The sequence below is a fragment of the Channa argus genome, chromosome 7, assembly GCF_033026475.1.
Source record: "Channa argus isolate prfri chromosome 7, Channa argus male v1.0, whole genome shotgun sequence".
Lineage (NCBI taxonomy): Eukaryota > Metazoa > Chordata > Actinopteri > Anabantiformes > Channidae > Channa > Channa argus.
Window position 1 is genome coordinate 7,511,236 of NC_090203.1, and position 17,540 is coordinate 7,528,775.

A 17,540-nucleotide genomic window follows, 5' to 3' on the forward strand; every position below is an offset into this window, starting at 1 on the left:
ATAACCTTGTAAAAGTAGAATTCCTGGCAGGGCCACTGTGTTGGATTGCATTCAATTACACAGGTGGTCATAATGTTATGCCAAATTGGGGTATGGGTTGATTAACCCGTATGATGTAGTATTTGATGCTGTTGAGTTACTTACAGGAGTTTCTATTATTTGTATCAATTCAGCTGGGCTAAGTACAGATTTGCCTCTCTGCATAACCCAATACACTTAAACAGCGGCATCATCCTCTATGATTACACAGCTGAATCAATACCTCTAACGTTTCAATTCAAACTGAACATTATCCCTTTTATGAAGTGAGTATTTATTTTAGATTACATGAGACGGACTTAGTTTGAGCTCTGTATCCCTAATAATCAGACAACTGAGTGAAAATACATTCATTTCTGCAACAGTTAGGTCACAACTTCTTAAACATACTTACTCTCTGTACTCTTCTCTGTCATGTGATTAACTGCTGGGTAGGTAGCTACGTCTCGGAGAGGGAGAGGTGCTGCTGCCAGACAGAATGTCTACCAGAACTTGCTCAGCTTTAACTTTAGTAGTAAACTGGGCTAAAGGATTACTGTACAGTAGCCTGCATAATGCCAGCTTTTGCATAAGTGCATTCACACTAATCATAAATTAGCTAACAAGCTGGCTTAATTAAAGGATCGGTGAGTGAGAGAACACAGGCAGAGCTGTTATTACTATTATTCTGAGCATTTTCATCTTGTTTAACAGATACTAACATTAGTTAAGTCTCACCACACCTGGGTTTCGTTTGTCCTTCCTCCAATCTGCTTTGTCCATGAGGAGCAGCTAAGCTCTGCCCTTGATCACAGAGAGCACAAATCAGTCGACAACTAGTTAAAAATATAGGCTACTATGTGTCATGCGTGCTTTCGGCTGCTGAAATGTTTTTCAGCATTATGTGGTTTTCAAAGACTTCCTTTTAAGGTTGGAAGGTCTGTTTACAATGAACAGACAAACCGCTATGAAGATGTGCATGATTGTGGAACTGAACCCATCAGATATTGGTTCATCCACAAAAGAGAATGCATATTTTTTCCTCATAGAGAGCCTTAAAGGTCTGAAAAGTCTGAAGACAAATACCGTTTACCTGCCTTCATGCTGTAGGATCACAGACAAGTAAAGACAGCAAGGCAACAGAGAGAGACAACAAACAAGCATGTTGCAAGTGTGATGGACAGCCTCCTCTGTGAGGATCAGAATGTCAATGTGTTCAGTGTGTGATGTAGCAACTGCTTCAGCCGTGGGGGTCTGTAGGAAAAAAAAATCGAAAGAAAGCAAGGAAAAGAGAACATCTGCATTCACTTCCTGTGTTTTTCTGAAGGGAGGGAGGGAGGGAGGCGGACAGAGAACGTGGAGAAGAAGTGGTGCGGGGGGGGGGATTGCTTGAAGAAAACAAGTGCGAGATGAAGGCCTTTCTGGAGGCTACAAAGGAGCTGCACACTGTAAAAGGACTAGGGAAACCCTCAATGGGGCTGAAGAAGGCACAGACAAAACTTGGGAAGGAAGAAGGCATGCTTTACAATAGTAGCGGGCCCCATGCTTGGTTCAAAGAGCCAGTACCAAATACAGAAAGAGGAAGAGAGTGAAAGACAGAATGAAAATGATGGACCTGCTGGGAAGTATAGTAGTCGTAGCAGTAGGGGGGAGAGGCTGGTATATATGCTGGGCAAAAGGGCCACCGAGTTTTCTCAGCTATTCATTTGAAAACAAACTGTGCGGCACAGGCAGGCGCGGTCAAACTGCATCTGGTTGTGAAGTGGATTTTGTCTTGTTCCTCAACAAAAAAGGGCCCACCAGTGCTCCATGTGTGGCCCAATGCTAAAAGTCAGGCTGAAATGATGGGGAGAAGGAATGGTCCTGAAGAAAAAAGGGGTAAATAACGAGGGAGGTGGGGAAACAAGTAAAAACAAACGAAGACAGTCTGTGGGAAAGGAAGTAAGAGTGAAGAGAGCATATGCCATTAGTGATGTCATACCATTTCAAATAAGCTCAGCTACCAGACGATTTCTAGGCAGAGTCTTGTTCTTCTCTGTTCACAAACATATTTATGGATGATTCTAACATTAGGTTTGTTATTTCATTTTCATTCATCTCATTAATTTAGAACAGGTATGACTCAAAGAGTCTTACTCCTATGCAGTTACCCTTTGCTTTTATAGTGAATATAGTACAAAATGAGAACCCAAGTGACAGTGAACTGTTTGTATGTCCTTGGGATGCCAGTGTCATTGTCAAGGCTTATCAAAATCTAGGGGCAAAGAATGAGGGAAGGGAGGGAGAGAAGGCAGAAGAAAAATGCATATGGCTTTAATAAAACTTTATCAGGAGTTACCTCAGCTCTACTCCACCTCAGCCCCCTCCTCCCCCTGCTACCCTGTGACACCATGGCTCTAATATTTAAAGAGCTCCGGGTGCGCGGCTGTGAGAATCACGTTTAACTTCACCGATTTCTTATTGCCTGTCAGTCTCTCTAATTTGATCCGCCGTTGGACAGTTACCGTTTTGGACAGCGGAGTCACGGCACATATTGGCAGGGAGACTGGCAGCTAATAAAAGCCAGCTTGGTATTTACTCCCCTTTTCCTTTTATTTATAATATATCTCAATATTGTTATTATGAATATATATGCGTTTAAGCCTCACCTATCTCTCTGGGTGCCCTCTTGGTTAATAATATGTTATTATTATGGATTTCCATATGGGACTGGCTATATATCTGTTTTAATTTCAAGGCCTTATCACTTCCTCTGTGATTCACATGAACCCTTCCTTTATTTCTTTTCCTTTTTCCTTTTTCCTACAGGCATTATTAAGTCTGTGATAGGAGTATAGGTAACATGCTTTTTACAGTATAATTTGTAGTTCACACATATTCCCCAAGTCAACCTTGATCTTTTCTTTGACAGATTGGATCGTGGGATTGGGGCAGGCAGAGAGCCTAAATTTGGATACTCACTAATTAGAATAGAATAAAAGAATAGCTTTGACAGTGACATTTTCTCAGACATTTGACAGAATGTTGATACAGTAAAAATACTGACCTTGGTGATAATTTGAAGAAAGTCATTAATAGTTCATCGGGATTCTGGGCTGGATTTTATTTGTTTAGTTTTTTTACTTGTTCACCTATACAGAGGACAACAGGGACACACTGCCTCACATTCTGCAAAGCTCTGGTTAACCCTATTGGATAGTTAGACCTCTAAGGGCACTGCCTCGCCCTCCACCCCCTTGGCCCATCTCCTACCACCAGAATGATAAAGTGATGGAGATGAAGGAGAGAGGGAAAGGAGCAGGAGGAGCACAGAAAGTGGGGAAGGCTCCGCAAGAAGGAGGAATAAGCAGTGCATGTGTATATGCGAAATATATGCACCATCAGCAGAAAAGAGCCTGAGTCAGCCGTTTGCCGGGCCTTGCCGCATGCTAAAACAGATAGAGGCAAAGCCCATTAAAAATGAATGCCACGCGATAATCACATTCGCACTTAAAATTTAATGTTGGTACATGGCGACTGACAAAGAGAAGGCGGCACAGGGCGCTGTGATTATGGCTGTGGCTTCTGTACTTTCTGCTTTGAGGTGATGCCTTCACATGGCCTTTGGAAGTGCTTTCTGAATAAAGGGGAGTCAGGGGCAGATCTTGTAAAGTAACTGTTGCAATTAGCTGAAAACACATAGGCCGTACTGATATCTCCATACGTGCGCGAAGCTCTGCTGTAAATCTCGATAGTCCAAATGAAATTTTACTACTCAGGTTTGTCCATCCTCAGGGACAATGCCTTCCTTCTGGGATTCTTTTCACACTTTAAATGTTTTTAGATAAGTTTTCCTTTTATTTATTTATAGTTTAAAGAGACAGGACGACAGGAAGTCAGATAAGGATGTGAAATGCAACAAAGGTCTATCAGACGGGACTCAAACTGTGTTTATTGCGGTTATGTGGTTTGCATTTAACCACTTAACTACCAGATGCTTCCAAGTATTTCCTCTTAAAGACATTGATAGTCATACGGTTTGCTGTACAAATTATAAACCCCTTTGAATGACTTTTGTGACATCTCAGCCAACTTCTGGGGCTGTGTAACAGACATCAAACTATGTTTGGCAGTATTTCAAACTATTAATACGTTGTTTCAAAGTCTGTATAGTGCAATCTTAAAGGACAAGTGACCTTATAATTGCATTTGAATTACAGTATTACTGCTTTGCTTTTACAAAAGTGAATGTCAGAGCTTTAGTTTTACAGAAATATTATAAGAGATATGTGCACACTTCACATATTTGACAAATATGGCTTCTTACTCCACTCTACCTAGATCCTTTCATAAATTACAAACAAATTCATTTGAGACAGGACAGTAGAAAATGGGCAAATTGTAACTTCTTCACCCACTTCTCAATCTTAAAACTTGCATGCAGCATTAACCCCCCCCCTTCCCCGATGAGAATGCATGGTGCTACCCAGGCCCTTATTTGAGCAGGCAGAAGAGACAATGAGTGGGGTTGGTGGTGGCAGGAAGAATTGAGGGGAGGGGTGGACTCCACTCAAATTCTAGTTCAAGTGGCCCGAAGATGGCTGTGAAGGGTACTTTCCTCCAAAGAAGGCAAATTAATGTTCTTCTTGCCTAAACATAATGTTGTCAGAAGGTGCACAATAGGAGTCTCTCATCCATGTTTTCTTGTGTCTCTGTGAGAGTGTAAGTACATTTACTGTTTGTGTGTGTGCGTGCGCGTGTGTAAATGTGTGGCCATGACAGCTCCACTTAACCTACCATCCTTGGTCCTCAAGAGAGTAGGAACCTCCTCCTGGTCCTCCTTCAAGGTCAAGCTGGAGTTTATGAAAGACACTATACTAGTCAATTTTACCTCCTCATTCAGGCATAGGATATCTCTTTTAACCTTTTTTTTTGCTTCTCTATCCTTCCATCAATTACAAAAAACTTGGTCATCATCTTTTGACAATGACAGGTTCCTTGGAAGGAGAGGAAAAGACAGAAAAAAGTATAGCAATGCACTTTTGAATAAATGAAAAGAAGAGGCAATGCAATTGAGGCTACCCAGAGGTTGAGTGCAGCTAGTACTCTTCATCTCTTCAAAATCCAGGTTACTTTTTGGTTCTGTTAGTCTTTTCTCATCGTTGAATGTTTACATTTAATCTTAGGACACAAAAAGAGCAGCTGCTTGGTAATAAAAAAAAGTCATTTAATTTGATTTAGTTATATACCAGTCCATTCTTCTAATACCAATGTATTGAAATCATACATATGTAAAGGTGAAAATTATGCAAAAGTCGTTTATTCTGAAACAACTAGACCAATAAAATGAATAGACAAGTGTCAAACATACAAAGGCACCACTACCTATAAGAGTAAAGTTTTTTTTTCTTTATCTAGGTCACAATATGTGGAACAATTTCAACAGATGGACTGCAGAGTACTCCCCAGGCGAACAGAAGTTAGTTTTTGTCTTTGTTTCTCTTATTGTCGCCCCTGTATACCTCCTCTGCCGTGAAGGATTCCATCATCAGTGGTTTGTTGCGGGCACATAAGAGTGCATGTCACACACAGACATGAATATACAGACACACGCCAAATGGATTTTCTTAGAACAAAGACAAAATGTGGTCAAGTGGGTCAGAAAAGAAAATTCTTTTTGTTACATGATGGAGTTTGTAATTTTGGCTGACAGCTCATTCTGTACAATACCAAACAAGAACATATTAACTGTTAATGTTAATTGCATTCTTCTTTACTGTTAAGTGAAGAATAAGAATGAAGCGTCTCTGCAGTGTCCACAAAAACACGCAAAGCCCCGAAGGTCTTCCTGAAAGAGAGAGGGAGGAGTGTGGAGGCGAGGGCATGACCAAACCAATAGGCAAAACAGAGAAAAAATAATAGCCAAACAAAATAGAGAAAGCAAGCAAGCAAGCAGAGGCAACTTAAGAATGTATCACTGATAAACCACTTCCAAACAGACCTTTCTAATGAGGTCCACTATTAATATAGAAAAGAAATGGAGAGAATAGCGAAAGAGGCATAGGCAAAAAGCAGAAGGAGCGGGCAGCGAACAAGGAAAAGAATGAACGAATGGGTGAATGTGTGCACATGGTGTATGTGTACTGAATCACTTTATCTTTGTTTTTCTGGAACTGCACAATGACCTCTGTTTGGGGCTGGGATGAAGACAGTAGCAGGCTGAGGATGGGGATGAGAGAGGGAGGAGGTGGAGCTGCTTGCAGAAGGGGGTTTTTGGGAAGTGGGAGGCTAACAGGCCTTTGTGTGCAAATTTCCCAGCAGTTCCTTACCAGTTAATTAAGGAGGTCAGTTAAAAAGGGAGAGAGACAGATAGGGAAGGAGGGAGAGAGAGAGAGGCAGAGAGAGATGTAGAAGGTGGGGATCAGCCCTAATGAGCTGTCCGTAGCACATGAATGAGAGGTTTGTCCTAAACTAAGCAGCAAGAGTCCAAACAATGTCAGCAGCAATTAGCAACCAGTGGTGGGCAGCCAAGGGCCTATTGACTGAACAAGTGAAAGATGTTAGGAAAAACAAACCAGGAAAAATGGAAATGCAGGCATACACAGACATTTAAACATCTAGCAATGGAAGCAGAGCAGTAACAGGCGGGTGGTGGCGGTGAGCAGTAGAATAGGCAGAGGCGGGTTATGTTGCCTTCACCCCTCCACACAGCAAGGCCTTGAACCTGCTGCTTGAGTGCTTTGAATCTACAATGCTGGTAGGATGTAACAAAGGCCATAGGTGTAGCAGTATGAGCTGTATGTTTAAGTTACACTTGATATGACAACTCTCAGGGTGTAAAGCACTTTTCTAATTACAAAGCAGATAAAAGCATGTTTTCACTTTCCAGTGATCCCATCTTTGCTCTATAAGATTTGAAGACATTGATTTACCATTATTTCCTTTTGTGAATTACCTCATTAAAAGGGAGCTGAAATGTTTTTTTTTCCAAACAAGTCACTCCAGTCAGCTCTCCAGCAAGTCTGTTTTTGGCTCTGCAATATTGTCTTCTCCTGTCTGCTACCATTCTTGGCACAATGTGAAGACTCCTGTCTTTGTTTCATTCTAATCTTGGAGGTGAAGTGGCCCTCTTGTACCTCACGCTCTAATCGCTGGCATAGACAGTGTTCTCTAGTGGTGTTGGACTAGGATGAAAACTCGACATCCCCACAAAGAGAAAGAAAACTGCTGCATTCAGCCTTTGTGTGCAAATATAAAAGCACACAAAAGCAAGAGCCTGAGATAGTGTCAGAGTTAGAATGTTTTCACTCTTCAGTTCTAGATATGAATGATATTTTTTTTAATATGGGGGTTATTTGTTGGCTACTTGTTGAGTGGGAGGGTGTGGGGATGGAGGGAGGGGGACTTTCTGGCTGTGAGAAAGTGGGGCCTGCATACTGTCGCCTGTAAAGAAAGTAGGTTAAGGTGGCATGGAAAGGCGAGTTCACTAGCTGTTGGAGTGGTTGGTCACAGAAGGTCATGAGAAATGTGAGAATTGCTTTTGGTAATTGGCAAACTGGTTTCTGAATGGGCTCTCAGGCTTTTAATTTTGTACAGTACATATATTCCAATAAAATGGTATCATACCATTGAACATGAATTATGAAAAGATATGTTATGAATGATGTATCCATGCATTGACAAAGCACATTTACTCTAGTTGGTCCTTTGCCTCACATATCTATATCATATGTATACAGATACAGTAGATTTTGAAATATTCCTCTAAGCCAATCTCTCTTCCATCTGACAGACACAGGAGTCCAGTCATATTCTCATTGTTAAGATGTAGCCACCTGTGTACTCTAAAGCAAGAGGATTTTGGGGATACCCCCTCCATGTCCTACAGAACAATCTATTATGCAGCTCAATAAGTAATCAGAACATATAGTAGCTGGGTTGTAAGTGAAAAAAGCTAGGCAGGGAGACATCAACCTGCTTGAGGAGAGATGGGGGAGGGGCTAGCAGGATGAACATGATAGCAGTAGAGCAGCAGTAATCACAATCCAATCCAGCCCCAGTCTCCAGAAATTACCATGCAGATTTAAAGCCTATAAAGGAGGGTCCTTGGACCATTCCTTCTCGCCACTGCCACTTCACACAGCACAGACCTCCACTCCCCTCCTGCTTCTCTCACTCTCTTTCTCCAGTGCTAATTGGAGGGTGGTAGCCCCCAGATGCAGGGCCCAGGTTACCGTAACCTTGGTGGTGAGATCGGCTGCTCGCCTTCATGTGGCCAGCTATTCATCAAAATGGTGGGGCGGGGGAAGGCTGCAGAGGGGCAGAATATGCAGCAGGGGGAAATGAGTGTCCAAGACAGCTTCCCAAAAGGGTAACAAATCACCCTCCTTGCCTTAATCCGCCAATGGGGGACTTGATGGACCAGTGGTCACAATATGTGGTTGCAGAGATGCCTGCCTTTAGCAAATCAAGTACATGGAGATTTTTTAAAATCAGCTGATAACAATGATGTTATGTTAAATACAATAGTTCCTTGAAGTGCAATATAATAAATCAAATAAAAACAGTTAGATGTGTTTTTATTTGGCTAAATTAATTCAGCCCATAATACAGATACATTTTGAAGGTAAACCTACCGACTGCTGCAGGACATGTAAATTGCCATCCAAGGGTGTACAGCAGGAGTCTTATCAGCAATATCCCCCTGATCGATCACTGTGGTTGCTATATCAATCATCCATCGTCACATTGATATCTTTGCAATACCCATAATCTCATCTGATCAGAATCATTGATCAACAGTGTAGCAGGATTGATCTCAAATGCAAGTTGAATTGGATGACAGTGACACGGGAAAGCTGCAGAGGCGTAAAATATTAGCAAATGAGCAGCATGTAAACTTTTAAGTCCCTCGTACTAAAAATACACGGAACAAATTTAAATACTGGCCTGCAAAAATAGCAGCCAAGCTGTGTGGAATATATCTTTTCTAAATTTGAAGCAAAGGGAATCCCATTCCTGCTATAAAGAAATATTTCATGTGGCATATTACAACGTAATTACCCCTGATCTTGCATTTGTGATGACGGGTTTCCTCCTCAGTGGAGAATACTAAGCTAGTGGCTTGTATTCAGTGGGGAGAACAGACAGCCATACAACATTACCACTCAGAATCTTCACTACATGGGACCTTAATCATCCTGGCTCAGTGTGCATGTGCATATAAGGAGATTTGTGTGTGAGCCATGTACGTCTTGCAGTTTTCTTGTGTGTGTGTGTGTAGTTGTGTGCTTCTCTGCGTGTTCTTGCAGCTATGTGACTATGTGTGTATGACAAAAAGAGAGAGAGGGAGAGAGAGAGATTGAGAATGAAAACGCGTCTCTCCAATTCCCCCGTGAAGCCCTCTACACCAATTTCCAGCCATGGGCAATCACTCACTCAGCCTACACATCTACATAGAGGCTGATGAGATCCTCCGTGGGCTTTACCATGTGACTGGAGCTCGTCATCTACTCCATGTTCCTCCCCTTTGCGCTCCTGTTCCAATATTACAGTCATTGGGGGGTGGGTTGGAGGGGGAATACGGATGATCTACATGCACTTATAATACATAGGTAATCTCCGAGGGGCAAATCAAAGATACTCCTTGCTATGTTTCCCTTTGAATTCCAGAAGAATTCATCATTTTTGCATGCCCATTATCCATAGAAGCCATAAGTCTTCCAGTTTTAGATGTCCTTGCACCTGGACAGGGGTGCTTTAATATATCATGCTAACCAGTGACTGATATGAATGGATGTAGGGTTAAAAACTCGTGTAGATAGATTAGAGCTTAAAAGAATGTCCCCCCTCAAGCTGTGATGTTAACATGGGGCACTGTATGCTTTGAATTCATTAGTTTAATTGCCATAATATTTCCCACTGGCATGGTCATTATGTATAGAATAATATGATAATATGGAATCCTAAAAGTCCTTATTCCTGTTGTATTCAACTGGGCACAGTATAACCAACATCATTGCATATTAATGGGAAAGTTTGTGAACAGATGCAAGAAAATGATAGTCTCTCCTGTCACCAGTCTTTTCTTCTTTTACACAGACAACCATTTATATCCACATCTGTTTTATTGTGCATGTACCATATATGTACTCTAGCTGCCTTTGGCTCCCAGGAAAACGACAGTTTTGATGGGAAGGGAATTTCCTCTGAGTTGCACAACAGACACCCCACCCGCCTCCTCCACCAGCCTCCTCCACCAGCCTCCTCCAGCAGCCTCCTCCAGCAGCCCTCTTTAGTGCTGATGTCAGCACATAGTCCACCATGGTTCTGGAACCACAACTACAATTCAAAGAGCAGATGGTTGTAGAGGTTAGGGGTCCATATAGGGTCAATATATATATGTGAAATTATCCAATTGGTTTTTAGAATAAATAATAGAATAGTTTGTTTCATGGGCTGGTTTTTGTTTTTGGTATTATGATGACCATGGATGACAGTGGCTGTATTATGACCAGCCTGCATGTTTATGAATGCCAATTTTCCAAATTATACATTCAGATATAGCACATCAATTACTGAAAGAAATTACTGTTTTATCTCTTGCTGGGTTTAAAGGTATATTCTTGGCTTTATTTAAAGACCAAAGGTGACTTCAAAAGGATACATGGTTCTTAAGGCATTTACAGTTGCTTCAGCATTTAAGCGGGCATTATATAGGGGAGGCTGCAATAACATTTATTGATCTCCCTTTCTGCTGCCCGGCTACAGAAAATACCTCGGCATTTCCTTTTACACACTCATTTTTTCTTGCCAGGATGTTGTACACATACTACATTACTGTATCTGAACTTTCTTATGAGGGTAATTCTGTTCAATATTGTGCCATTAAAAAAACATACTTGAGAGCAAAACTTTGCTACTTGCAATCAAAAAAATTTAAAAAAATCATTTGATATGGCGAAAGCCTAACGGAATAGAACATCTGTGAACGTTTTCTTTAACTGATAATAAATGCATTCATGGACATAAAAATGTTACCAGGTGAAATTTTATTTAACCAGTTCAACACAGGTATGAATGACAGAACAATGGCTGGTACATAATAATGATTTAATAGGTGTAATGGAATGACATGCAGCCCACATATTTGATATTCATGGCATAAAGTAAGATTGCAACAATGTATGAAGTCTTTCCCTTTTCAAACACGGTCTGTTGCAGCAGATGTGGATGTCCTTTTTTATCTTTGTCTGCTCCTTCTGATCAATGACCTTTGACCGCTGCCCATATTGTGCTATGAGTGATTCAGGTCTGTTTTTCACAAGCAGCTGATGTTTGTTTCCAGTGTTTGTTCAATTCTTTATTCAGTCTGTGGACACTTTGGGACAGGGTCGAAGTACCACATCCTCACCACTGATGGAGTTCCACTGGTATACTACTGATAGTCACCAATGACTTAACAGTGAGGTTAACTCAGGGTGACATTCACACCATCCACTGACTGTACCCTGTGGACCAGAGATTCTGTTGTTGTAAGAAAGAAAACTAAATTATTTCAATTAATTAAGTTTTTAAGACAAGTCAACATGTAGTGGTGTTGTTCCACCAATACGCTCGAGCACAGCTTTAGTGGTTCTTATGATTGATTCTCACTCTGAACACCAGTTTTATTTGATATATTCCAAAACAAGGATCTAAAATTTTTGCTTAAGTTATAAAAAACATTTGGAAGTCAGGTGTGTGTGACAGGTCAAAACCAGTATTAGTCACCAGCACCAAAACTCACTCATCAAAGTTTAGAGGGCTCCTTCTAGAAAAACAAGCCTTAGACAAGAGAAGCGACAGATAGACAGAGATAACAAATGCTATTCAATTACATCACTATTGACAAGATGCAAATTCCAAAACCACTTTTGAATAATGTTACTTTAGATTTAAGGAACACACTGCCTGGTCAAAATTATTTTAATTCAGTGCCTAAACTGTATGATTCATGTCAACAAACTCCAGTATGTAAATTGCAGTACGTTTCACATTTTGCCAATATAATTTACATATTGTGATTCAGAAAATATCTAGATATTTTTTTTGTCAACATCACACATCCCTAATTAACATCCTTAAAGCAGAAAATATTTTTTGTCTTATTTATCTGACATGATGTTCTGTGTGCTTCTGCGATTTTGTACCTTTGCTCAGCTTTACTGCAGATCTCTGAGGCTTTGTATTCTACTATAAGGAAAACATTAGTTATGGATATCTCACCACTTCACAATTGAGTTTGATGTGTCCAAAAAAACTACACAAGTACACCTTAACCACTTCCTACAGATTCAGAAAAATTCTGAAAAAACTAGATATTTAACAGATATTTAATTATGCATCTCAATGCATCTCAGCCTTAAACAAACACGATAAGCTAAAAGATGACAAAAATCCAAGCCAAAAATACTTATACAATGAGTTTGTTGTTTTGACCTACCATAAGAGGAACTCTGAGGTACTTTGTAATCTGCGTGCTTCAGCCTGGCTTAGAAGTAAACACGAGTGTCTAAAAATATAGCTAATACACACAATGATTGATTTCTTCTCTCTGCACTGATGTGTTCTGTGTGAACTCACTTGTAAATATTTTAATCCTGCTCTGTTTCTGTCCGTTTGCAGTAGACTTCGGGTCGGTCTGGTCTGGCACCCTAGAACAAGAAGGAGTTGGGCTCTGAAGTTAGAGACCTGCAGCCACTGTGATTGGCTGCTTGAGTAGCCAATAGAGATGCACCATTATAGCGGAAGTCAACTCGCAAACATTTTGCAAGTTAGAAAGTTTTGCGAGTTCATAAAAAAGAAGTTGTTTTGAATTTTCAAAACAATTTTTTCATTGAAAATATTTTTGTTTATTGCATAATATTGAATAGAATATTAATAGAAGAATTACCCTCACCATTTCTAAAAGTTGTAAAAACTTTCGTTGTATTTGGTGTCCGGGCCTAATAATACACATTTTATTTAATAAAAGTTGTAGTGAATATATAATTATATATATTTATGATGCTACGCACCCATCTTACGTTTTACTAGTTAGCAGTTTTTATGATGACCACAGAAAGTTTTCCGCCATGACATCCAGCTACTTATTCTCGCTAGCTGTTAATCAAAAGTAAAATGAGTATTTGTGTAACATTTTCACACAGTGTGCAATAGACGAATCCATACCACCTTCTTTTCACTGTATAATTTTAAGTACCGCCACACCCACCCTTCAGGCCCCACTGTACCAAAAGCTGTGATGGAAGCACCACTCCTTAGAGAGTTATGGAGATGGAGGGGAATGGGTTGGAATGAGGGACAAAATTAGAGTGTCGTTAGATAGTGGGCAAGGGCTCAGAATAATGTTGCTGACATGGTCAGAACTGTTATTTTAGAGTGTGTGTGTGTGTGTGTGTGTGCGTGCATGCGTGTGTGTGACCTCTCTGACCATAGTAGTTATTTTCACCTGGGTCAACATGCAGTTAAACCATATAACTCTTATATTTTATAAAACAGCAGTGTCTTACCTAGAATTACAAAGAAGGAGCAAAATTGCTTTAGAAGCACCATTATGCTTGATGAATATTAGTTAGTGAAAACCTGTGTTAGTGACTAAGGAAAAGCCACTCTGCTTGTATTTACATAGAACTTGTGGATTTACATGCTCGCCTACATGCTTGCAGGAGACTTGGTCATTTACTGCCTGCAGTGCTGAGCAGTAAATACGAGAGAAGAGCAAGTTGGATCATTAGCAGAGAAGACTTCCTTCTTAGGTGGTGTGTTGTTTACATTCTTAGCTTAGCGCTTGTCCAGTTTTTGCACCTCTCGTGTACAGGGCATGCTGTGGCTTGTATACATCCCTTGACTTTTCATGCAAATTTGTGTTTAAGCATACTTGTTTGTGTGTACAATGGGGAACACAAACACATGCACAAACGGGGGGTGGAGGGAGACCTAGAAGGGGGAGTGTTGGGGGGTATTGGTGGTGGTGCAAGGCGGTGACAGAAATTGAGGGGGACGGGGTGGCAGCTGCAGGCTGCTCGGTGCACTGTCAGAGCGGAATGATTAATGAATGGCGGCCCCAGCTGAGCCTAACCTTTGGAGAACCGCACAGGACATCTGCAGAACTGTCAGCGCTCTGACAAGGACAGAGCTGAACAACCAATTATTTCGCCATCACTAAGGTGGGCTGTCAGCTTAATCCTAGCCATTCACTTAGGCAAGGACAGGCAAATTTCTCCTTTACATACACACACACACCCACACACACACACACACACACACAAACTGAGCAGACCATGGTCCTGCGTGGACACAAACACAAGTGAACAAACAGGCATGCACGGACAAGAACACATGCCCACATGGACATGTACACAAAGCGGAGTGGTACATTCACACAAACACATACATAAACTCACACATTCACACACTGGCTAGGTCCTGGACAAAATAGAGTTAACCCCAGTGCTGCCGGCAGAGGCAGCCCCATGCAGGTGACATATATTAAGTAAAGCAGGGCGAGCAGGGGAGGTTTAATGATGACAAAACAGGGCTGGTGGATGCTGGCTGGGACTCTGAACTGGACATGGGTGGGGCTGCATGCTGTGGAAGACACCATGTCTGGTACATGTCGAGATTGAGGGAGGGACGCTGGGGTGAATAGAGGGAGGGAAAGTGTGAACTAGAGAGGGAGGGGTGGATGCCCTTATGTCTGCAGTACCTCAGGAGAGATTGCAGCTATAGGTTTCATTTACAGCACAGAAGTTGGCTGGGACTACGATTCTATGTGAAACTGATTTTACGTGCTCATGCAGTTTCAAGATGCCGAGATATGGATTCCCCAAAACGATGCTCAAACACTGACAACACAATTTGTCTTTGAATTTACCTGTGATTAAAGCACATGCAAGATGAAGTGCATGTAAAGGAGGTCTGACATTCACTGGTCTACATGTTTTTGGAGTGTATACATTTTTAATCCCTCGAGTGTGGAAATAAAGTATTGATTGCCCTTATGAATTATACAAAATTGATTCTGTTGCAATGAAGAAGATTAAAAAAGGGTATTTGAATAAAACATGATGATGCTGTTCATGATACCTAATCATGTCATGTCAGGAAAAAGTTGATACAGCCTTAAGTTCAACCATTAGTACTTGTATAGGTGGAAACAATTCAATTCATCAAATCTTACGTTTCCTAATCAGGATTATTTTAAACCCAGAAAGAAGGAATTTCAAAGTCATACATTTAACCACAAAATAAAACACAACAGCTGAAATTTTAGTTGCTAGATTAGTTGCTAGATTGTATGCTATGAACCGTGTTTGCCATCCATTTTCACTTTTTGAAAACAGGAAATAATTATTTTACTGTAATTAGGAATAATGAGTTTATGATTTGTGATCTATTGTTAACCCAATAGAACTTGCTAAGTTTAAAGGTAGGAGTGTGTATCTGTTTGCATTTATATTTGTTTATCATTTTTATCTCTGTGTAGATCTTTGACAGTACTGATTGTTGATGGGCGGTTTGAGTGATTGTGATTTGATTGAGGCAATTCTGAGGCAATAAGGGATAAAGTGTGGCTACCAAGCGTATTGACAGAGTGGTGATGAAGCCAGAGAGAGCGAAGGAGAATGGGATAAAAATCAATTAACAAAACAAATGGTTCCTCATCAGCAGAGTGCATGTGTGACTGTGGTATGTAGCCTGCCATATATCTGTTTCTGTGCAATAATGCATTCATTTACAGTAACTACACACCAACAGGCAGCAGTGTTTTGGGTAGACTGACCTCCTGCTTGCAGACAATTAAAGCATAAAATGCCAAGTCAAGTCACTTGAATCCTAAATGCTGCTTGCCTGGTGTATATTCATGAGCGAAGCACCTACTATTCTCTTGGAATGGTGAGGACTTTGAACAGCTCAACTCATTTGACCAGGAGAATCCTAATACTGCTTTACAATTTTCAATTGAAATAAATATGCTGGTATCATCCACAACTTTGGTGTCTCCTCTGAATGCAAAGACCCATTAACTTTAGCAACTTTGCGATGTTTTCCGTGCTTTCAGTCTAGAAGTGAAGTTGAGTTACAAAGTTAAACCGTTACAATAAATGAGTTTGAATTTTTTTTCAGATGGCAGTGGATGGATGTGCTATGCAGGAATATACAGATATATAGACAGATGTATTTTCAGACAAATGTGTGTGAACTGGAGTCACAATCCATAAGTAGTTTTCAGAGCTATACAGTACAGTGGTGCACACCCATAAATGCACACACACACACACTGTCAGAATATATTCATTAGAAGCCTAGTCCTACTAACAGGGCTGTCTACTGTCCCAGACAAACTGCAGGAGGAGGTGTCTGGCTGCTTGCTTTTAAACTGGGTTAGTGGACCAGAGAGGGAGAGGAAGAATGAGAGAGAGAGAGAGCGCGCTAGCATGTGAGAGAGTGGGAAAATGAGAGGATGTGGAATCTAAAACTGGGACGGGGTATACAAGAAGAATTTTCCTCATCAATTGTGGTGGTACTCCCTACTGTGTACCCCTTTGTACCGCATGTATGTGTGTGTGTGTGTGTTTTATGTAATTGTGGCTAGATGCATGCACCAACGTGTCTCATGAAATGGTCATTTATTATAGAAAGGTTTTACAGATGTCATTTTTAATGTTTTCACTGGCTTTCTATAATGAACTGGATATTTGTCTCATGCTTCGCGCACTTCAGTCTCCTGCCCTCGGTTGATTTAGGAACCAAATGGCAGCCCATTAACATGTGAGAATGATTGTGCAGCCTTGGGGCTGTAACGCAGCAACCCACAGAGAGGTTTTTCGCTGCACATCTATATGATTCTCAGTCTTTGCAGTGTCGACGAGAGTTAAGCATCAAACGTAAGAACTAACTATCCTCACCCTCAATCGCTCCCTTTGTCTCTTTTTTGGCCTCTGGGTTCACACTGTAATTTGCTCTATCGCTATCTCTCTTCCTATTTCTCTTTCTCTGTCTTTGTCTCTGTCTCTCTCCATCTCTCCCAGGGCTTGTGAATGAGGAAAGGGAGGCGATAAGGTCAAAGTGAATCTTCCCCTCGCTGAAGATGATTATGTCTTAACCTGCTGTTATTCAAAGCAGCAGGCCCCGTGGCCATGAGCCGGCCTGCTAGCCACGTGTCAGTAAAGAGGGGGCAACACCTTAGCACTGTCACGAAGCAAGAGACAGAAGCAGAGAAGCTGTGCAGTTAAATGCACTGCCAGGGTCAAATGTTCAGTGCCTTGTCATGTGTTTCATGAGACTCACAACCCCAAAGAGCCACTTGGTTGATAGATGCTTATCGTTTTTCCGATGGCCTAGATGGCTTATCTTGGACCCTCAAATACGTTATAGATGCTGGTGATGTCAGTTGGAGCAGATATCACAATAGAAAGTTGCACCAGTGCTAAGAATGAATCAAACACTCCTGAGCAGATTTGATGTGCTGTAGGATTTCTAGGAAAGTCGCAATGCCA